Genomic DNA, 8,088 nt, shown 5'->3' with positions numbered 1-8,088 from the left:
GAACGCCCCTCCAAAAGCTACCCAAAACGCAAGCTGCTACCCCAATTAGAGGAGGAAGCACCCAACCCTACATCACCAGCGCATGATGCGGCCGACCGGCCACCTCGTGGCTGCGACAGAGAGGCCTCTAGGCCCTCCACCAAAGCCGCACTCCGGCGTCGCTCGAAAAGTACAAAGCCACGAGGAAATGCGCCAGACTTGCGAGACATATTGGAGGACAAGGCAAGGCAAATAAGATCGATCTACGGATCGCGTGGGCACCCCACGACACGTGATGACAACCGTCACGCCGGATACGGCAATTCCGGCCAGGCCGAACATAGTAGACAAAGCTCATTCGAGCTGCGTCGTGACACAACAGATCATGCGGTTTGGATCGAGGACTATCTCCTTCACATCCACATGGCCCGCAGTGATGATCTACACGCCATCAAATACATCCCACTCAAGCTTAAAGGACCAGCTCGGCATTGGCTCAACAGCTTGCCAGCAGAATCAATTGGTTGTTGGGAAGACCTGGAAGCCGCATTCCTTGATAACTTCCAGGGCACATATGTGCGACCACCAGACGCCGATGACCTAAGCCACATAATTCAGCAGCCAGATGAATCAGCCAGACAATTCTGGACACAGTTCTTAACCAAGAAAAATCAAATCATTGAATGTCCGGATGCAGAGGCCCTTACAGCCTTCAAACATAACATCCGCGACGAATGCTTGCCCGGCACCTAGGACAGGAAAAGCCGAAATCCATGGCAGCCCTCACATCACTCATGACCCGCTTCTGCGCGGGAGAGGACAGCTGGCTAGCTCGCAGTAACAACCTGACCAAAAACCCTGGTAGTTCGGATACCAAGGACAGCAATGGCAGGTCGCGTCGCAACAAGCACAAGCGCCGCATTAACGGCGATAATACTGAAGATACGGCAGTCAATGCCGGATTCATAGGCTCTAAACCCGGTCACCGGAAGAAGCCGTTCAAAAGAAATACTCAGGGCCCGTCCAATTTGGACCGAATACTCGATCGCTCGTGCCAGATACACGGCACCCCTGAAAGACCATCCAATCACACCAACAGGGATTGTTGGGTGTTCAAGCAGGTAGGCAAGTTAAATGCCGAACTCAATGACAAGGGGCTGCATAGCGATGACGAGGAGGAGCCCCGGCGGCCGAACAATAGAGGACAGAATGGCTTTCCCCCACAAGTGCGGACGGTGAACATGATATACGCAACCCACATACCCAAAAGGGAGTGGAAGCGTGCACTAAGGGACGTATATGCGATGGAGCCAGTCGCCCCAAAGTTCAACCCGTGGTCCTCCTGCCCGATCACTTTTGATCGAAGGGACCACCCCACTAGCATCCGCCACGGCGGATTCGTCGCATTGGTTCTTGACCCAATCATTGACGAATTTCACCTCACTAGAGTCCTGATGGACAGCGGCAGCAGCCTGAACCTGCTTTACCAGGATACAGTGCGCAAAATGGGCATAGACCCCTCAAGGATTAAACCCACAAAGACGACCTTTAAAGGTGTCATACCAGGTGTAGAGGCCAATTGTACAGTCTCAGTTACACTCGAAGTGGTCTTCGGTTCCCCGGATAACTTTCGAAGCGAAGAGTTAATCTTCGACATAGTCCCGTTCCTCAGCGGCTATCACGCACAGCTCGGACGAACCGCATTTGCAAAGTTCAATACGGTGCCGCACTACGCATACCTCAAGCTCAAGATGCCAGGCCCTCGAGGAGTAATCACGGTCAATGGAAACACCGAACGCTCTCTTTGAACGGAGGAGCATACGGCGGCCCTAGCAGCGGAAGTACAAAGCAGCCTCTTAAGGCAATTCTCTAGTCCGACTACTAAACGTCCAGACACCGTCAAGCGCGCCCGGAGTAACCTACAACAAGACCGCCTGGCACGTTCCGAGCACGCGTAGCAATGCGGCCCCAACCCCAGCCCTCGAAAAATCGCGAAGCCAGTACTACACGTACATAACTACGCTCTGGAGATACCATGGGCATAAGGGGAGGGGCACGACCACGGCACGACCAGAATGCGGCTCAACCGCACCAGGGGCTCCCGATTGTGTCATTCCTTTTTCTTATTTTCTCTTACTTTCAGGACTCTGTTTTCCAGAAGCCCTGTCCGGCACTAGAATTTCCGAACTCACGACAGGGAAGCAGAAAGCTACTTCGAGTGTCCAGGTGGTCTCTACTACGAGCATTATACCTATTTTACATACCATCCCGTAGCTTACCCCTGGAGGGGGACATGTTAAATAGTCCCATCCCTTGCTTATCGCACTATTTGTATCGTTCTACTTTCATTGCAGTACCTTTTGAATAAATAATACATAGCTTCTGCTTATTATTGCATTCTTCTGCTTTTTTTCCATATGTGTTCATCTATGACACGTTGCATCCGTACACTTTGGTACAGCCAATACACCAGGGGCTTAAGTACCCCAAAATATGGTGTGATAAGTCCGAACACTTTCACAAGTGCGGCACCCCGAACTTATAGCATTATATGCATCGGCTCCGAATCATGTCTTGGGTTAATAGTTGGGTTTGCCCGGCTCCCATGTTTTGGTACCTTACGTTCCGTTATATCAGCTAAGGTAGCGCTGGGAGAACCACTGCGATTGTGCCCCGGTTGAGCTGGGTTGAGCACCTCAGTGGAGAAAGCTAAAACTGACCGTCATGATAGGGCGAGAGCCGGTCGCTGTTCGAGAGGTTTTTTCGGGTCCCTAAAGACTTATGCCGCTTAGAGCGAGGAGCCGGCATTGTCCGGCCAAGGCGTGGATAGCGTCCCGAACTCGGTTTTCTGAATACCAGGGGCTTCACCGAAATTTAAAATTATAGAATTCTATGGCTAAGTGAGAGTGTTCAAGCACTATAAGTCCGGTTGCCTTGTTCGTTGCGTTGAGCGCCTCCCTCAAAGGACCCAAGAATGGGAACAAGAGCGCTCAAGTTTATCCCGAACACCCCAGCACTCGTGGCATGGGGGCTGAAGCCAACGACTTGCCATCTCTCAAATTTTGATAAACAGCCGCACAGAAGGTAATATTTTAAATTCACAAGCGTTGCTTAGCGCATATGAACAAGTTTTCAGTGTACAGGATAACAAATGCGAGTCTATTCAAAAATTACATCTTTGGAGCATTCACCCGCTATAAGGCGGGCACCCTTCAGGACGCCCTCATAATACATTTCAGGCTTGCGATGCTCCTTGCCCGGTGGTGGTCCGTCCTTCACAAGCTTCTCACTGTCCAGCTTGCCCTAGTGCACCTTAGCACGGGCAAGGGCCCTACAGGCACCTTCGATGCAGACGGAGCGCTTGATGACTTCAAGCCTTGGACAGGCATCCACCAGCCGCCTTACCAGCCCGAAGTAGCTCCCAGGCATGGCTTCCGTTGGCCACAGCCGAACTATGAGGCCCTTCATGGCCTGTTCGGCGACCTTGTGGAGCTCGACCATCTGCTTCAGCTGGTCGCTCAGGGGCACCGGATGTCCGGCCTCAGCATACTGAGACCAGAACACCTTTTCCATTGAGCTCCCCTCCTCGGCGCGGTAGAACGCGGCAGGATCAGACACACTACGGGGCAGATCTGCGAATGCTCCTGGAGAGCTCCGGATTCGGGTAAGTAATAGATAATTCACTCTCACATGCTTGCTTTGCATAAAGAATGCCTTACCCGCCGCTGTCTTCTTCATGGCCTCAATTTCCTGGAGGGCTTTTTGGGCTTCGGCCTTAGCGGCTTTGGTACTCTCAAGAGCCGAGGCGAGCTCGGACTCTCGAGTCTTCGAGTCACGCTCCAAACTCTCGTGTTTTTTCACGAGAGCCTGGAGCTCTTGCCGCACCTCCGCCACCCGCGCCTCCTACTTCTCTCGCTCGGTGCGCTCCGCGGCCGCACTGTTTTCGGCCTTGGACACCGCTTCTTTCAGGGTCGCCACCTCGTTCGTGGCCCCTGCAATACTCATGTTATTCCTGTCATTTTTTGCAACCAAATCCTTTCTATAAGGTATTACTTTAATAAGGTATTACTTACCTTCCTTGTCCTCGAGCTGCTTCTTGGCAAGGCCGAGCTCGTTCTCGGAACGCTCGAGGCTCTGCTTCCATGCATTGACCTCCGCAGTCAGTGCGGCAGAGGTCAGCAGCGCAGCCTGCATTCCCATATTGACATACTTATGTTAGACTCCTGCGTATATCTTTTTAGATCCTCAGTCCGGCTTTTCTTTCCAAATACCGAACTAAGCATCAGGGGCTACTGTCTATGCGGTAATATTTTTACATATTCTAAACTTACCTCAAAGCCTGTTAGAAGGCTGGTACAGGCTTCAGTCAGCCCGCTCTTGGCGGACTGAACTTTTTGGACCAACGCACTCATGATAGTGCGGTGCTCCTCATCGATGGAGGCGCCGTTAGGCGCCTCCAGCAAGCTATCCGGTGCCTCCGGTTGGACGGAGGTCATCGGCGTCGCAGTCTTGCCCTTCTTACGAAGGGGCCGCTTGCCGGACTTCGGAACCACTGAAGGTTCCGGTACGGAGTCCGGCACAGGGCCGGACTTAGAGCCCTCTGGGGTTATGCCCCCTTTGCGCCCGGAGTCCGGGAGGTCGCCTTGCGGCGCCTCCTGGACCACCTCCTCCTGGTTGGGCCCCTTTTGGGACTCCACCGCAGCGTCGTCTGCGTCACGAGGGGAGGAGGCGGCCGGAAGTGAAGTGCTATTCACATCCGACGAATCCAGGGAGCCGCTCGACGAAGCGGCGAGCTCGTCCTTGGGCAGGCTACATGGTTATATTCGGCGTTAGAAGACACTATGCGACAAATAAAAAGTCATTGGTTATTCTGGAATCCGGACACTTACGATCTCGCCCGGGGCTTGGCCCTTGGCGGCCACTCCTCCTCGTCGTTGTCGTAGTTGGTGGAGAAGTCTGGAGGAAGGGTCCTTCCTTTCTTGGACCCTCCGGCCTCCCCAGTTAGGGCGGCCTTCCTTTTCTTCTCTCCCCTCGCTGGGGGAGAGGCTTCTTTTTCCTCCTCCTCATTCTCAGGAGAGGATTCTGCCTCAGAGTCTGACAGCACCTGGCGCCGGGAGCTCCTTCGAGTTCCCGTGACCTCCTTCTTGGCCTTCTTCTCCGGCACCACGTGAGGTGCCGGAACCAGCAGCCCCGTCAAGCGGGCGTCCGCTGGGTCTTCTAGCAAAGGAGCCGGACAGTTAATCTGTCCGGACGTCTTCAGCCAGTCCTGTTAAAGGTTAGGGAATTTTAGATCCCGCATAGAGTCAAACTATGAAAAAAGAGTCCCATAAAGGGTAAAATAACTTACCTCGCTGGCCTGACGCCGCGAGCTGAATCCGCGATCTTCGGTAGCGGATGCGGGGGCTTCGGCGCCCTTGAACAACACCTTCCAGGAATCTTCGTATGTAGTGTCGAAGAGCCGGTTCAAGGTTCGGTGCTGTGCCGGATCAAACTCCCACAGATTGAAGGCCCGTTGCTGGCATGGGAGAATCCGGCGGATGAGCATAACCTGGACTATGTTGACAAGCTTGAGCTTCTTGTCCACCAGGTTTCGGACGCAGGTTTGGAGTCCGGTCAGCTCTTCCGAATCACCCCACGTCAGGCCCGTCTCTTTCCATGATGTGAGCCATGTGGGGAAGCCAGATCTGAATTCGGGGGCCGCCGCCCATTTGGAGTCGCGCGGCTCGGTGATGTAGAACCACCCCGATTGCCACCCCTTTATTGTCTCCACGAAGGAGCCCTCGAGCCATGTAACGTTGGGCATCCTGCCCGCCATGGCGCCTCCGCACTCCGCTTGTTGGCCGCCCACTATCTTCGGCTTGATGCTAAAGGTCTTCAACCATAAACCGAAGTGGGGCTGGATGCAAAGGAAAGCCTCGCACACGATGATAAACGTCGAGATATTGAGGATGAAGTTTGGGGCCAGATCGTGGAAATCTAGGCCGTAGTAGAACATGAGCCCCCGGACAAATGGGTGAAGTGGAAAACCTAGTCCGTGGAGGAAGTGGGTGAGGAACACCACCCTCTCATGGGGCCTGGGGGTGGGGATGAGCTGCCCCTTGGGAGCCGACACGCGATGTCACCGGACAAGTATCCGGCCTCCCGCAGCTTTTCGATGTGCCTCTCCGTGATGGAGGAGGCCATCCACTTGCCTCCCGCTCCGGACATGGTCGGAGAAGGTCGAGGTAGGATGTGCGTACTTGGGTGCTGGAGCTCGAGTGCGCGGAAATGGATGAGGAAAGGAGGAAGAAGGCGTAGGTGAAAAGTTGGATCCTTATCCCCTTATATGGATGGACGCAACTAAGCGCCCCCCACCAGCCTGGTAAAACTCGCTTATCTCCCAAGCGCCGTAATCAATGGCGCGGTTGGGTTACCCACGACCGTATTGATGAGAATCCCAGAATAAGGGGGACACGATCTCTGCCTTGACAAGACGTGCCAAGGAAACTGCCTTGCTAAACGCGCTGAGGTGGTATAGTAAAAATGATTCAAACGAAGACTTGGCCATGGTGTGATGGAACGCTGCGGAATACGTCAGCAGATTGATTTTGTGTAAATATTATTCTCTCTATGGTGTTATGTGGAAATTATTTTGCAGAGCCGGACACTGTCCTTGTGTTCAAGATCTTCTATGAAGTATTCGGAGGAGGAACCCGCCTTGCAATGCCGAAGACAATATGTGCGCCGGACTCGTTGCCATTGAAGCCTGGTTCAGGGGCTACTGAGGGAGTCCTGGACTAGGGGGTGTCCGGATAGACGAACTATTACCGTTAGCCGGACTCCTGGACTATGAAGATACAAGATTGAAGACTTCGTCCCGTGTCCGGATGGGACTTTCCTTGGCGTGGAAGGCAAGCTTGGCGATACGGATATGTAGATCTCCTTCCATTGTAACCGACTCTGTGTAACCCTAACCCTATCCGGTGTCTACATAAACCGGAGGGTTTTAGTCCGTAGGACGAACAACAATCATACCATAGGCTAGCTTCTAGGGTTTAGCCTCCTTGATCTCGTGGTAGATCTACTCTTGTACTACCCATATCATCAATATTAATCAAGAAGGAGTAGGGTTTTACCTCCATCGAGAGGGCCCGAACATGGGTAAAAACATCGTGTCCCTTGTCTCCTGTTACCATCCGCCTAGACGCATAGTTCGGGACCCCCTACCCGAGATCCGCCGGTTTTGACACCGACACCTAGATAATGTCATAATTATTTGCTTTTCTATATATTGCTTGACAGTAATTTGTTCACCCACCGTAATACTTATGCTCTTGAGAGAAGCCACTAGTGAAACCTATGGCCCCCGGGTCTATCTCTTATCATATTTGCTTCCAATCTACTTTTATTTGCATCTTTATTTTATGCATCTATATTATAAAATACCAAAAATATATTTATCTTATCATTTTATCTCTATCAGATCTCACTTTCGGAAGTGGCCGTGAAGGGATTGACAACCCCTTTATTGCGTTGGTTGCGAGTTCTTTGTTTGTTTGTGTAGGTTCATGGGACTTGTTGAGAAGCCTCCTACTGGATTGATATCTTGGTTCTCAAAAACTGAGGGAAATACTTACGCTACTGTGCTGCATCACCCTTTCCTCTTCAAGGAAAACCAACGCAAGCTCAAGACGTAGCACTCCACCAGGCCCCACACAGGATACACAACATGACCAGGGAGAGTCTGAGATTCCTCCTCGTAACATTAGGCCACCTGACAGGTGGGGATGGACGCCGGCTGTAGATCCGCTTCCCCGCCAGGCCAGGCATCGTCACTGACGCTTCTATCTATTAGTAGAGACATGAACATCTACTTATGTATGAGACTTATGTCTATTCTATGTATGAGACAAATGACTATGTACTTATGTATGAGAAATATGCCTACTCTATTTTAGTACTCTGTTATCCGAACTACAACATCATATTTAGATAGAACAGAATGCTCGTACAACAAGACAGTACAAACAACTACATAGAAGTACATCTCAATTAAACGGTACATACGACTAAACTTACAACATACAGCATAAAAACTACATGAAGTCATCATCGTCATCCCCCATCGAT

Source organism: Triticum aestivum, chromosome 4A (genome assembly GCF_018294505.1).
Source record: "Triticum aestivum cultivar Chinese Spring chromosome 4A, IWGSC CS RefSeq v2.1, whole genome shotgun sequence".
Classification (NCBI taxonomy): domain Eukaryota; kingdom Viridiplantae; phylum Streptophyta; class Magnoliopsida; order Poales; family Poaceae; genus Triticum; species Triticum aestivum.
Note: the sequence above shows the minus strand (reverse complement) of the source record.